Here is a 15066-nt window from a genome sequence, read left to right as displayed (position 1 = left end):
AGAAAGATAGAGAAATATTATGTACCAGCAGTTGTGTTATTCAGAATGGGCAGGTCTTACATACACTTACAATTTCTAATATCCAAAATTCACCATCACTTGAACTCAAATAATTATTTGTCTGTGTAGCAAAGAGTGAATGCACAACATCTGATATTGATATATATGAACACACACAGACATATACGTCTATATATATTTAAAGTGGAATGCAGCTGGCAGCATTTTTAATTCCTTTCAGCTGTAGAAGCAGAGTGAAATAAGCCAAGATTATGGGAAAGAGGGCAAGAAATGACCATACACGTGACTTACTCTTTTCAAAGTATTATGCTAGGTGGTAAATAACTCCTTTTTCTAGTTTTAAATCATAGTCTACATAGTTATCCTTACCAGGAGTGTTTCAAGTAGGAAATGCAGCGTAATTTCTGAATTCCTATAGAATGGCACAATATTAGGTAAAGTTACAGATAATGTTCCAGGTGACAACATGGTTGGTAGGTGGAATGGACAAGCTTCCCAGAAAATCACTAACATTTCTAGATCTCTGTCACTTTATACTTAGTTGGCATTAGGAGATTCCCTTTGGCTATCTCAGAACAAGAGTCTCATATAAACTGCTATGCACTTTGACAGTCACTAGTTAATGATAGCTTTTGCACTTTCAACATCCTTTGACATCATCATTAAGTTTTGTCCTATTAGTAAGAAAAAAACTCGTGACAGCAAGGATATGAAGACTGTCTAACCCAGAGAAATGAGGCTTTGGGAGAAAAATAGAAAAAATAGTTTTAGTTGAAACAGAACTTTAAAATCACCTTAAAAGAAGTACAAGATGCATCTCAAGATCCTCTTTACCCTGAAAAAGCATGAACTACATTGAAAAAGCAGTTCTGAGCACAAAATTTCCTTCCCATTAGGAAAGTGTTCTTTTGTTTCTGTCCGTAAAAGGAAAGAAGTGGGCTAAAAATGCCACTGAGGATCTTTGCCAAGAATCAAGATAAAGAACGGAGCTTTTTAGTTTCAATGAATAATCAAAAAGGGTCAGTATGGAATACCAAAAAGGGAGGAAGGTGTTTGGAAGCACCAGATCAAACCTGTCATGCTGTGGCAGTCAGGCCCAGTCAGGCAGTCAGCCTTCTCTGAAGCAAAGCTTGAGAATCAGAGGGAAGTTGCACATCAACCACAATTGCTCATGATGGAGACCTTGTGTACCACCTGGCTTTGAAGAGGAACATTCAACATTTTCTGCTAATGCCTGGGACGAACAGGAACTGCAAGATCACTCTTAGGGCTTGTCTTTCTAGAAATGGGAGATGTAGATACCAGATTTTGCTATTGAGCTCTTGCACAGTTCAAAGTCACAGAAAGGAAGAGAACAAGCTTTGTAATAAAAGCAAAATGGAGATTGTGACTGTTCAGAAGCAAGTAAAAAAGGTTCAGACTTCTCTCTCTCTCAAAAAAAAAAAAAAAAAGGAACAAAAAATCTCAGAAGGACTTCTGGTCATCACAGTAAATCCAACATTCCATTCTAAAGAAATATAGCCTTTGACAGCTCTCAGAGTAAATCTCTCCTATTTGAGACCATTACAAAAGGAGCCAAAGGGAGCTTCTGACTCAAGGACTTGCAGTAAAAGACTGCAATGCCTCCCTCCAGTTTTGGCTACGTTCTTTTGATCCCACATGATGCTGGATCAGAATCCAACATCAAAACACTAACAGCCCAGGAGCATTCATCTCAGGATGAGCAGGAAGGAGCAATGGAGCCAAACAATCCTGTATCTCATAATGGTGAGAGTGGGAGTGTTAATAGCAGAGATATTTTTCCCAGAGGTATGACATGTCTCCTTTACAGGAAGAAAGAGATGAATCTCAATGGCACTCACCTACCAACTATGAAAAGGCTCTCAGGATGGGTTACAGACTGGTGTGGTAATAATGCATCACAGATCTTTTCCAGTTATTAGAGAGAATTTGGATGAGAAGAAAGTGATTAATTGTACTGTTTATCTGGTATCAAGTTTTATCTAAGCAAAAAGCAACCTTTTACTTCTTGCAAGCGACCTGGTTCAGCTAGTGTTGGGTCAAGGTTGGCGCAGCCGTTATGACTGTACCCCATCTCCTCACAAAATGTGCCCAACAACTGGAAACCTGTTACTTGCCTTTATCTTGTGGGCAGGCACCACTAACAGCAAGGTCGGTACCAACAGCCAGTTCAGCAGTTGCTGATTTTGCCAGCTGTATTGGGTTTGTGTGGCAAGGTTTTGGTAACAGTGGGAGGGCTACAGGGGTGTCTTCTGTGAGAAGCTGCTAGAAGCTTCCCCTATGCCTGACAGAGCCAATACTGGCTGGCTCCAAGACGGACCTGCTGCTGGCCAAGGCCAAGCCCATCAGCAAGGGTGGTAGTGCCTCTGGGATAACAGATTTAAGAAGGGAAAAAAAAGTTGCTGTGGCACAGAAACTGTAGCCGGAGAGAGGAGTGAGAACATGTGAAAGAAACAACCCTGCAGACACCAAGGTCAGTGAAGAAAGAGGGGGAGGAGGTGCTCCAAGTACTGGAGCAGAGATTCCCCTGCAGCCTGTGGTGAAAACCATGGTGAGGCAGGCTGTCCCCCTGCAGCCCATGGAGGTTCACGGTGGAGCAGATATCCACCTGCAGCCCGGGGAGGAGCCCACCTGTGACCCTGTGGGAAGCCTGTGCTGGAGCAGGCTCCTGGCAGGACCTGTGGACCCGTGGAGAGAGGAGCCCACGCTGGAGCAGGTTTGGTGGCAGGACTTCTGACCCTGCGGGGGACCCACACTGGAGCAGTCTGTGCCTGAAGGACTGCAGCCCGTGGAATGGACCCAGGCTGGATCAGTTCATGAAGAACTGCAGCCCATGGGAAGGACCCAAGTTGGAGAAGTTCATGGAGGACTGTCTCCTGTGGGAGGGACCCCACGCTGGAACAGAGGAAGAGTGTGAGGAGTCCTGCCCCTGACGAGGAAGGAGCGGCAGAGACAACGTGTGATGAACTGACCCCAACCCCCATTTCCTGTCCCCCTGCACCTCTGTGGGGGAGAAGGTAGACAATTAGGGAGTAAAGCTGAGCCTGGGAAGAAGGGAGGGGTGGGGGGAAGTTGTTTTAAGATTTGGTTTTATTTCTCATTACCCCACTCTGATTTGATTGGTAATAAATGAAACTAATTTCCTCAAGTCAAGTCTGTTTTGCCTGTGACAGTAATTGCTGAGTGATCTCTCCCCGTCTTTATCTTGACCCACAAGCCTTTTGTTATATTTTCTCTTCCCTGTCTAGTTGAGGATGGGAGTGACAGAGCGGCTTTGGTGGACACCTGGCATCCAGCCAGGGACAACCCACCACACCAGGCCTTCTGTATCATAAAGGTCTCTGTGTTACTGTATGGAAACTTTGAAGGAAACATTGACTTTGATTTTCTGGCATCATAGGGAACGAAGGAGTGATCTCTGGAAAGTTGCTGCTCAGGTAGAAGCCAGAGTTTGGTTCTGACAACCCCACTTTAAGGCCTCCTAGCTCTTGCTGGTGACAGTGAATGCAGATATTAAGGACTTCTTCAGAAAATAGTCCTGGAGCTTCCACTCAGTGTCTTGCTTGAGGCTTTAAGACCTGGTAGTTATTACAACAGTTTGAATATGACCATTACCCATGCTCTTGCAGAAGACAGCTTATGGAACTCATCTGCCCAAGGATAGATATAGATGGAATACCCCTTTTGGTGATGCCAAACTTGGGATTTCAGTCAGAGAAGCTGAAGAAATATCAACACTTGCTGAGGATGGTTGAAAAGCATCACTGAACTCCAGAAGAAAAGAGCTACATTTGACAATTGAAAAAGGGACACCAAAGTGTGTTGTGTGAATTTAGCAGTTCACATCAGGAGAAAACAAATGGTGTTAGGGCCACCCTATTTTCAATATGCATGTGTCAATATAAGGTATGGTAAGGGTCTGATTGCAATTTCTACAGAAACTGAAGAAAAATATACAAATTCAAATGATAATGTCACTACATATATGGATTATTACTAAAGGTTTTTTATCTTTTAAAGCAAACTGGAAATTATTGTGAATAACTAGGATACAAATAAAGTGTTTCTTGTTTTCATGAGTTTTTAAATTTTGCTAGTTGTTAAACAGCAGGCATCATTACTTAGCAAAACCTATTAGCCTTCTATGTGAGTTGGTCACAAGGTACTCAAAGTTAATTCATGGTAGGAAGTAAAAAGAAAGTAGAAGAATAATTTAGATTTTAAGTAAAATGATTACTGTTATGTTTACCTGAGTCGCTTTCCAAACTCCTTTTTGATCTTGAATTTCTTTTTTAAGATTCCACTCTGAATTCTTAGGGAAAAAAAAGCCACATACAACACACAAGAAAACAAGTTAATGGACAACAGCAATGAAAATTTAACACTAACATCACTGTAAAGATGAGCAGAGCTTTTAAATTTTTTCTCATCATAAAACTCTATTAAAAAAGGAAATTCCAACAGAGTCTCAGGCACAAGAGGTAAATAAATATAGACCATACTAAAAGAAAAGTAACAATATTTTCTAGATTTAGTGTAATTTATTTTTGGTAGCTTAAAATAGTTAAATACATGAAGAAGCTGAGCTGGCTTACCTAAATGGATATTGAACATCAAATGTTCAAAATTGAAAAATCTCAGTGCCTTCTACATTTTATATGACGAGACTTTTTTTGTAATTTCTAGGAAAAAACTGAACATGTTTTAGCCCTTTCTTATATCACTACCCTATTCATATCACTTCTAGGATAACAGTTATATAGCACATTATTATAATTTGCGCCTTGAAAACCTCTAATTTAATGTATGTCAGATTAGCAGACTATCATAACTATACCTGATTACAATTGAAGTCAAACCCTAATTAGGGCTTTCTGTTTCCTTTTATAGTGAATTTAGGGAGTGGAAAACTGATTATTTAAGCAAAACTAGGCACAACACAGCCAATAGCAAAGTAGGAAATGAACTCAACAATTTCTATTATTGAAATGTATTTATTCAAGATGTTTTATTCACATCCATATCTGCACTTCGGAAGCGCATCAGCACTTGGAGAGGGAGGCTCCTGCATAAGGAGGTCATAACATCTCCCAGATGCGACATACATAAGAAAATACAAAAACAGGTGCTAAACATCCCCATGTATTCTCAAACCCCAAATCCCAAAGATTATTAGGAACTTCAAGGAAATAGAAGTTATGGAGATCAGTGTTCATGTGGAAAACACATCCTATAATCAATGAGTAATAGCCTTTTTTTCCAGATGAAAGTTTATACATTTGCTCCAAGGATAACTCCAAGCAACAATTTGTGCCCATGGCCCTACCCTCCCACTCACACCTCCTTGCCCACCTATACATATAGTGTATCTGAATCCAAGTCCTGAGTCTATTAGACAAACTGTTGCATCTGGACTATTCTCCAAAATGCAGCAATATTTTGAATGACTAATGATAACACTTGGTGATTGCATTAATATATTTTTCACTCTATTCAGTAGCCCAAGGATACAGTTTAACTACTGGTTACAGACAGACACTTTTTTCAGACACGCCAGGGGGTAATTGCTCTCACAGAGTATCAGCAGAGACGAGGCAGTCAACTATAAATTGCACCTTCATTTAGATGATCATATTCAAAATTCACCACTATTCAACTGCTGCTTAGGTAGAGAGGTATCTTAGCTTCTGTGCACTCCATTCACACAAACTTTTACCTTGGAAATAGCTCTTGCAACTGGTCACCTTCCCAGTGTACATCTTCACGTGTATATGTATGCTTTAAATTATTATAAACACAATCCTTTTGCTAATTCGTGGTAACTAAGACTAAATATAGCGGTGTTAATTTAAAGCTGTTGACAGAATGGTCATTCTGCAAGTGGTAGGAATGGAGGTATTAATTAACAAGGGCACTGAAGCAACTTGAGTGGTGCTCGAAAGCAATCTCATTACTGAAGGCAGGACCACTAATAATGGCTTCATGTAGAAGTTAAGTTGTGCCAACAAGTAAACCAGAATACCTACAGAATGAAATTCCATCTCTTACCATAAATGTATAGCTTTGAGATACATTTTCTGACTGACTACATGCCCAGGATGTTAACACTACCTATGACTTGAGAAGAGAACTAAGGAACAACAAAATCCAAAAAGTAACACTGTAGTCCAATTTAAAAATGAATTTTTACAGAAATTAGAGGAGTTTATTGAAAACATTATGAGGAACAGCTAAAAGAGTAAAATACTTGCAAGCCAGAGGGAGATTACTTACTGATATCATATTGGAGGCTCAAAGCACATGCAAGCCAAATTTTGACAGACACTTTGGAAATATCAAAAAGAAAATCAACGCCACTAAACAGAAGGGAAGCTATTAGCAGCAAGACAAAAAATTGAAATTATGTCTAAAAAAAGGAAAACAGAGAAGATCCTGAACTTTGCTTATTTATCTAAAAATACCATCAGGCAAGCTAAATAAGATTTTTTGGAAAAACCTGCAAGGGACATAAAATAAGTCCTTTTCCAAACACATCTGATAGGAAGCCTGCTAGAGACAATGTAAAGCCAACAGATGATCAGAAGCAGTTAAAGACAGACTTACCATGAAGCACTCAGAAAACAGAGTATGATAAAGGAAAAAAGCCCAAATTCCAAACCAAAAAAAGCCCAAATTCCAAACCAAATAAAACCTGAAAAGCCCTAAGAAGCAAACTCATAATATGAATTATTATGAAAAAAAGAATTAGCTGACACATGGAAAATTTGATGCATAGGAGAGAAATCAGCATGTCTCAGCAGTGCCTCAAAATTCATCAGTTTTCTGAAGGATTAAGAAGTATGTGGAGAAGAGATATCTGGGTGATACAGTCTACTTGGACTCCTAAATGGTATTTGATAAAGTATTATATCAATAACTCCTTAATTAGGTTCCCATGAGTTAAGGATAAAAGTCCTCACATGAATATGTAATGCAGTTAAAGACAGAAAACCTACAATAAAAATAAATTACCAGTTTTCAGTGGCAGTTACAGTAGGGTCTTGCAAGTATCCATGCTGGATCCTGTGGTTTCCAGTTTATTCAGAAACAATATGGAAAATGGGTTGATTTAGTAATGGAGATGATTTAGTAAAACCAGCTGGACTTCTTATTTACAGAGGACAAAATTCAATGAAAGTTAATGTATGTTTGTACATTAGGACACAGTCTTCACTTTATACAATGCTGGATTTTGAGCTGGTAGTAATCAAATAGGAACATGATCATGAAGAATTTAATGCTTCACTGCATTTAAAAGAATAAATGTAATGTTAAGAACTATCATGAAAGGAATAGAGAACAAAACAGAAGTCATCTTTATACCACTATATATGCCCATGATGTGTCTACATTTTGAATACTTTATGCTCTTTCCCCATAATAATAGAACTGGAAAACAGAACTGGATGACAGACATGGGACAGTTTCCATTCATTAAACAAGTTAATGGATTAGGAGACTTCAGCTTGAAAAAGAGGAAGAATATGATAAAAGCCTATAAAGTCATGTCTGACATGTAGGAAGTGAATATGGAATGACTGACCGATACATCTTTGAAAGTAAGAACCACAGCATTATATGAAGATAGTATATGCTAGGCAGAAAATAAAGAAAAAAGTAATTTTTCACACAACATGTGACAAAGCTGTTGAAATCCTTATCACAGAATGTTGTGGATGTCAAAAGTCCAAAATGTGACTGTAAAATTTATGGAAGAAAAATTCATCAATTCTAAATTAGTTTTTAATAGTTAAAGGGAAAATATAAATTACGACACACACACACAAAAAGAATGTAGGGCAGAATATAAGCAGGGGCTTTACCTGAATCCCGTCTAAAATCCTAATTTCTTAGACTAATATTTAGCATCCCTCAAATACTTAAACCATAAGAAGAATCATAGTAGATTCCCATGATCATACAGTTGAACATCCATTTGTGTAAATATTTCAGCACACAACACTGAGAATGTGGAGGAAGTGGTGCTTGGCAAATTTATATACAAACAAGACAGAAAAGTCATACAAATTTAGTATGAAAACATGTGGCTATAAACCAGCATAATATACAAAAAAAGACAATTTATAGGACAAAACTACATGGTGCAAATTCAGATACTGTCAGGAATATAAATCGGACCCAAGAGAAGACAACCTGGCACTATGAAAAGCCTTAACAAACACAAAACTGACTCACTCCTATTCATTGTGAAAACAGCTCTAAAGTTCTCTAGGTCATGTTTTACTATTTTTCACCTTGACTCAATAAGCTTTTTAACTGGCTCTGTTTTAAATCACATTCAACAATTCCGCTTTTCTTTCCAGAAGCAGAGTCTGGTACTTGGACGTACCTTTACCTTTGGCAACCAGGTAGGTGAAAAGGAAGGCAAGAAGCTTGCAGAGTGCCTAATATACCAATGCATATTATAACCAGGAAAATACTATTAATGTTCTTAATTTTACTGATTACAAGTTAGGAAATCCTAAGATTATTTCAAGAAATAAAACTGTGAAAGTCTTTCCTTTCAGGAAATCTATACTTTACATACAGCAGAAGATCTCTAATGAAGAATATGCAAAACACCATTTATATCTCCCTGGTATAAGAAGACCCTTAAAAATTCCCCATATTATTATCTTTCCATATTTCTGAATGCTGAATCTTACAGCCTGCAATAACACTGATCCTAAAGGCTGTATGCATATGTACAATATCATTCATTAAGAATTATGTAAAGTGAAAAAAACAAAAGTCTTGTAAGCCTTCACAGTCATGGCAAGGTTTCTATATAAGGATGAATTAAAATTGCAATTCTAGATAACTAATGACATCCAAATGATAATTAAATAATTATTCTAATGTAGTATTTCATTTGCAATGGTTACATTTAGCATCAAATAAAACTATACTGATTTACAAACTCTTCTAATCATTTAGTTACATAAAGAATAAGATTTTTATTTGTCAGTATTCATTTTAAATCACCTAGGAATAACAAAATCTTTGTATGGTTTAGAATATTTAATGTGTTAACTTTACTTTTTAGCCTGCCATCAACTGTAACCATTTAGTAGCCAAATTATTTTCTCTTCAGAGACTACTGTTATTTGCTATTTTTCAAGTGTTTTAAAATACACAGTTAAAATCATAAGTTTTAAATTATTTTTTTAAATATTAGGTTGCTTGCCCAATAATTCTCTGATACAAAGATCATTATTTTTGATTCTTCCACTCTAAAAAACGAATTTAATTAAAAATTGTACCTTGTAAGAAATTTCTTCTGCGGTTTTGGTTTTTTTTAAGTCTTCATACTTCCTTTTTTTTTTCACTGTAGGACAATTCAGCATTACAGAGATCTTCATTTAGTCTTTCTATTTGCTGTTCAATCTTACACATGCTTTTGCAGACAGTTTCGACTTCTGACTGATACGCCTTCTTTTTTCTTGAACTGTTGAAATAAGACAGCCAATCTCACATTTCATTTTATAAAGTATATTAATTAAAAGTAAACCCCATTATTAAATAAGTAAAACTAAAACATTTGCTAGTAAAGACTGAAGCAAAGACGCATTCGGTACTTTAGCCTTTTCCATGTCCTGTGTTATCAGGTTCCCTGCCTCATTCAGCAATGGGCCCACATTTTCCGTAGTCTTCATTTTGTGATCTATGCACTTATAGAAGCCCTTCTTGTTGCCTTTGATATCTCCTGCCAGATTCAATTCCATTTGGGCTTTGGCTTTCCTAAATGTATTTCTGCATGCTCAGACAATGTCTCTGTATTCCTCCCAGGTTACCTGTCCCTGCTTACACCTTCTGTATGCTTTTTTTGTGTCTGAATTTTGCCGGGAGCTCCTTGTTCATCCATGCAAGCCTCCTGGCATTTTTGCCTGACTTCCTACTCATTGGAATGGACTGTTCTTGAGCTTGAAGGAGGTGATCCTTGAATATTAAACAGCTTTCTTGGGTGCCTCTTCCCAAATACAATATAAAACTATCAATTTTGGATGAGAAGAAAGTGGCAAGAACAGCCCTTTTATCTGAAAGTGTTAAAATTGGTCACAGAGTTTCAGTTCATCTATCTTATAATAAATGGCCACGTCTAGGGTACTTCATACCAGTCAGTGCAGTGGTATACGTTAGTCATACAGCCGATGAATTCAAATTCCTAAGTATGTTGCTATTTGCAGAATTTTTAGGTCACATAAAACAATTTTAGTTTATTTGTATACAAACAAACTTTCAGTAGAAGTGAACTGTTTAACAGAAGTGAACTTGTAATACCATTCGATTAGACTGTTGGATTACACAGCAAAACCCAAACTGAATCAAATACAAAAACCCTGCAGGTAAACATTGATATTGCTTTGACTGACAGAATACAACCTCTTTATCATTAGAAATTAATATTCTTCAATGGAATGTTTCTTTGTAGAAGAACGGGGTCACTGAATAATAAATTGTTACTACCACTATCTGCTGAATTAGAATGATAAACCTAAATGGTATTATAAGGATCTTCACAGGATATACAACATTGTTTCCAATACTTAATCTGCAAACCCACAACAGGCTGGTAGTGATCACACATTTCCTTAGCTGAATTAGTGGCCAGAATATTTCTGTCAAAGAGCAGCTTCTTTAATACAGGGTGTCATTTGCTTAGTTAAAGGAAGGAAACATGATTTACCTTACAAAACCCAAAGATTTGTAAATGCACAAAGACTAAACTTCATGGATTATTTCATACATGCACACACACACATTCTCTGCACATTCCACTTTCAGTGCATGTGAACTGCTGGTTCCTAAATATACAGTCTTACAGTCAGCAGTATCTGCTATATAGTCCTTGAAAAACCTGTAAGACAATACAAGCCCACAGCAACTTAATATCCCTTCCCAAAATTCAAGTAACAAAGAAGCACAAAGAGAACAGAAAACATTGCCTATATGCATCTTGATGAACTATACGTAACATGTACCATGTATGTAGTATGTATTAAAATTGCCCTTTCTCTATTAAGAGATTGTCCTTAGCTAGACTCAACTGACTGTGATTCCCAAGCAGTTGACCAATCTGGGAACTGAGTCCCAATAGAACTGAAACTGCAATACGATCTTTCCAAAATGCAAAATATGACCTAGAGGCTTCAGCAATGTCACACACCTGTAAGACCCTGTGCTTAGAGCCATGACTGACTAGTTTACATAAATTCGTATACAAGCATTTTTCAAAGATATTGCAGAAGCTGTAATAGCCCTACTAACAAACAGCTCTACATGAAACAGGAGGGACCATCTGTACTGTCATGGTTTAATCCCAGATTTCTGGGGCAGCTCAGGGTGATTTGATTATTTAGAAGTTGCAGGACTGCAGCTGCTGCACACGGTAGGAGATGGGGGTTTCCCCTGCACCAGCCAGGAATTGAACCCGGGTCGCAAGACTGGGAATCTTGCATGATACCACTACACCACTGGTGCTTCCCTCCAACCTCTAAATAATCAAACCACCCTGGGCTGCCCCAGAGTGCAAAGTGCTGCATACTTACTAAATCTATTGATTTAGACAGTCCTTAAATACAAAGGATTCCTAGCCCTTTTTTCAGCTGTTGAGACAAAAGAATCTTGCATAGATCTAAAAGATCTTTCTCCCTGTGAATTAAAAGACTAGAGATTATCAACACCTACTACAAGCACATTAGGAAAAAATATAGCTGAGGGTATACATGTGAATGGCCCAAATCTTCCCTAGATAATAGTGTTCAAAGATGATAACAAGAAACAGCAACAGAGATTTTTTGGCTAAAGGGAGGCAATATGAAAGCAGACATACTCTGGTACTTCCAAGTCTAAGACCATTTAGCTAGAGCCATCTCATTAGACAGTAATAATCGTTCTATTCTTTAGACTTTCACAGGTCTGCCTCCATCCCATATATTGATTACACTTTCCTGCACACCAGTGAGGTTAGCAATGAGATAGATACAGACCAACAATAGCAGTTTGAGTAGTAAGCAGGGCTGTGACATAACCACGACTTATGAGAGTTATAACTGTATGTGGATTACCAGTTACAGACAGACTGATAAAGGAGGTCAAGAAAATAATGCTATGGAGAATCAGTGAAAAATAAGGAATTTGTGAAGGTACAGTATGTGATGCCTTGAGACCAAAGAGCAAATAATTAGATGGGATCAGAAGTAATTACAATACTCCACTGACTAAAGAGAGTTTCAAGGATATTCTGACTACCAGATGAAACTTCAGTTGCAAATTTGTCCCTGAACAAATAATTTCCATACACTTTTGGTAATGGTTTCTGGTTAGTTCTTACAGAGTTTCTGAATCCTACAGTCTCTGACAATACTGATTTGAACTATTCATACCACAACCACATCACTTTCAAAACAGGAAGTTTTTCTACAGATGGTCTTGTGACCTGATCCTGAAACAGGTCTCATTAACTATTCCATCAGAGATAGATAACTTATATTTCGCAAATTCCACATGTAGAAAACTTACGAATCTCATACTTTATGACACATGCAGTTCTCCCTAATTAAGCACTTTTAATATGTCCATATGCCCCATAACATCTTCATAAGAACAATACTTACAGGACTATGTAGGAAAAAGCACTCTCTACCAGAAACAAATCTAAAATACTGACAAAAGGTCACTGGGAAATTAACTACTCACCTTGCCTAGGGAAGTTTTGAAACAGCCAACACTGGAAACCCTAAAAAAATAATCTGATTGTTTCTGAAAATGGGTATAAGTAGAGCTAACCTTCTTTTGGGGAAGGCGATAACTAAATAGTTTCACAAATTCCTTCCAAAATGTCTATGATTATAAAAAGACTTAAATTTCAAAATACCAAAGCTGAAAGAGCAATTCATCTGAACAGTGCAGAGTAAGCAGATCTGTGCTGAAGCTGGAAAGAAATGAAAGGAACCAAACAATGACTGATTTCCTACACCTTTCACGTGGAGCAAAATTGTTTTGATGCATACAAAGCTACCCATTACTCTGGAAGTTGAAACACTTTAAGCATGGATGCAAGAGGAACATAAATAGTCCAAGCAGAAAAGCAAGTAGACTACAGCTGAAAGAAGAACTATGGTTCTTTGGTGCATGTGTTCCATACTACACTCTGTGTACAGGTGTTGAAATTTTATTACAGCTTCTGCAGCTTACTTAGGAACTCTGTCCCCATTTGAGAAGCATATTAAGTTTTTGATTTTTCTTTCCCTAAGCTTTCATACATTCAGTAACCGTGCATAGCATGTGGACCTGAGATTTTCTGATCTAATAGTATCTGTAAGATATACTCAGCCCTCATGGAAAAAGGGTATGTATCAGGTCAAATGCACTGTTTCTCCTCAGCTTCTTTCATCCAAGATGCTTAACACACTATGAAGGCAACACGGATTGGGGGTGAATGTTCATATGGACAACAAATCCCAAAGTGTTCCAGTAATTGGAACTTTTTCCCCCCATTCAAATTTGTGTAAGCTTTGTATTTTAGATCCTTCTAAGCTCAATCACAAGTTACCTGGAGATAGGTCTTGGAATACTTTGGGAAAAAAATAATTCAGGATCATTTTCCCAAAGGCAACACTATGTCCAGATGCCTCTGCACAGCATTCAGTATCAGTGTGTGTGAAGATGTCTTCATCAATGCCATCAACATAACTTGAAGTACACTTCTGATTATAAAAAGCAGGCCCACTTCTGTCCTGGTTTTGGCTGGGATAGAGTTAATTTTCTTCCTAGTAGCTGGTATAGTGTTATGTTTTGGATTCAGTATGAGACGAATGTTGATAACACACTGATGCTTTCAGTTGTGGCTAAGTAGTGTTTAGACTAACTCAAGGATTTTTCAGCTTCTCATGCCCAGCCAGCAAGAAGGTTGGAGGGGCACAAGGAGTTAGGAGGGGACACAGCCAGGACAGCTGATCCAAAGTGGCCAAAGGGATATTCCATACCATGTGACGTCATGCCCAGTATATAAACTGGGGGGAGTTTGCTGCGGTGGGGGGGATCACTGCTTGGGAACTAACCAGGCATCGGTCAGTGAGTGGTGAGCAATTGCATCGTGCATCAGTTGTTTTGTATATTCTAATCCTTTTATTATTATTATTATTGTTGTTGTTGTTGTTATCATTATTATTTTCTTCCTTTCTGTCCTATTAAACTGTCTTTATCTCAACCCATGATTTTTACTTTTTTTCCAATTCTCTCCCCCATCCCACTGAGTGGGGGGAAGTGAGCGAGCGGCTGCATGGTGCTTAGTTGCTGGCTGGGGTTAAACCACGACTTCAATGGGCTCATAAAAGATACTGAGAGAATATGATATCCATTTTCGAAAATGTAGGAGGTAGAACTCTCTCTCTCTCTCTCTCTCTCTCTCATCAAGAAAAAACACAGAAATGAGACTATTTAAACTGCATGTGCCCCTAGAATCTCAGGTGAGCATGACATTATTTCTTGCATGTACTGTATGTTCTAAATAGGAAAGACACACAAATAAGCTTTCTAGGAAGAATATTAGAAGACAATCCTCTGTCCTCTTGCAGCCTAGTAGGAGGTGGACAGTCACTCACTTTTTAGTCCTGTTGAAGGAACATGTCAGTACTCTGTTAGTATAGAATTAATCAAAACAAGCACTCCAATTCTTAGACTAACATGAGACAATGTGTTGGTTTTAAGAATCACATTCTGATGGAACATAGCAATTCCATACAATACTGCAATTCTTCCCTAATACAAAAGACCATACAGAAATCACAATGTCCTCAGAAAGGAAAAGGAAAAATAAAGCATAATTATATTAAGAAAGTTTGTGAGTGGCTAGAAAAGTCTTGGAGTACCAGACTAATGATCTGACATGCAAAATATCTCCAATATAAGGCAAGAGATTAGTGGCAGATCAAAGAATTTAAAGTTTTCTTAGCAGAACCAAATGTCCTGCCTCTCTCATAG

The 15066-nt window shown here is 37.8% G+C and overlaps 1 protein-coding gene and 1 non-coding gene across 5 annotated transcripts in view; both read right to left on the bottom strand.

Moving 5' to 3' along the window:
• CCDC178 (coiled-coil domain containing 178) overlaps positions 1-15066 on the bottom strand; it is a 183130-nt gene that overhangs the window by 134714 nt on the left and 33350 nt on the right. For 3 of the 4 annotated variants that reach the window (XR_003923168.1, XR_003923167.1, XR_003923169.1), the window contains 2 exons: positions 9345-9529; positions 4292-4354 (listed from right to left, as the gene is read on the bottom strand). The exons of the other annotated variant lie outside the window; for it this stretch is intronic. The gene's annotated coding sequence lies outside the window, so the exon portion shown is untranslated. The remainder of the gene's footprint in view (positions 1-4291; positions 4355-9344; positions 9530-15066) is intronic. 4 annotated transcript variants of the gene reach the window in all.
• Positions 11492-11562, bottom strand: TRNAG-CCC. The gene has a single exon. It is a non-coding gene; the product is annotated as a tRNA-Gly (tRNA).

The sequence above is a fragment of the Aquila chrysaetos genome, chromosome 4, assembly GCF_900496995.4.
Source record: "Aquila chrysaetos chrysaetos chromosome 4, bAquChr1.4, whole genome shotgun sequence".
Classification (NCBI taxonomy): domain Eukaryota; kingdom Metazoa; phylum Chordata; class Aves; order Accipitriformes; family Accipitridae; genus Aquila; species Aquila chrysaetos.
The sequence above is the reverse complement of the archived record's forward strand: the minus strand, read 5'-3'. Positions and strand labels throughout refer to the sequence as shown.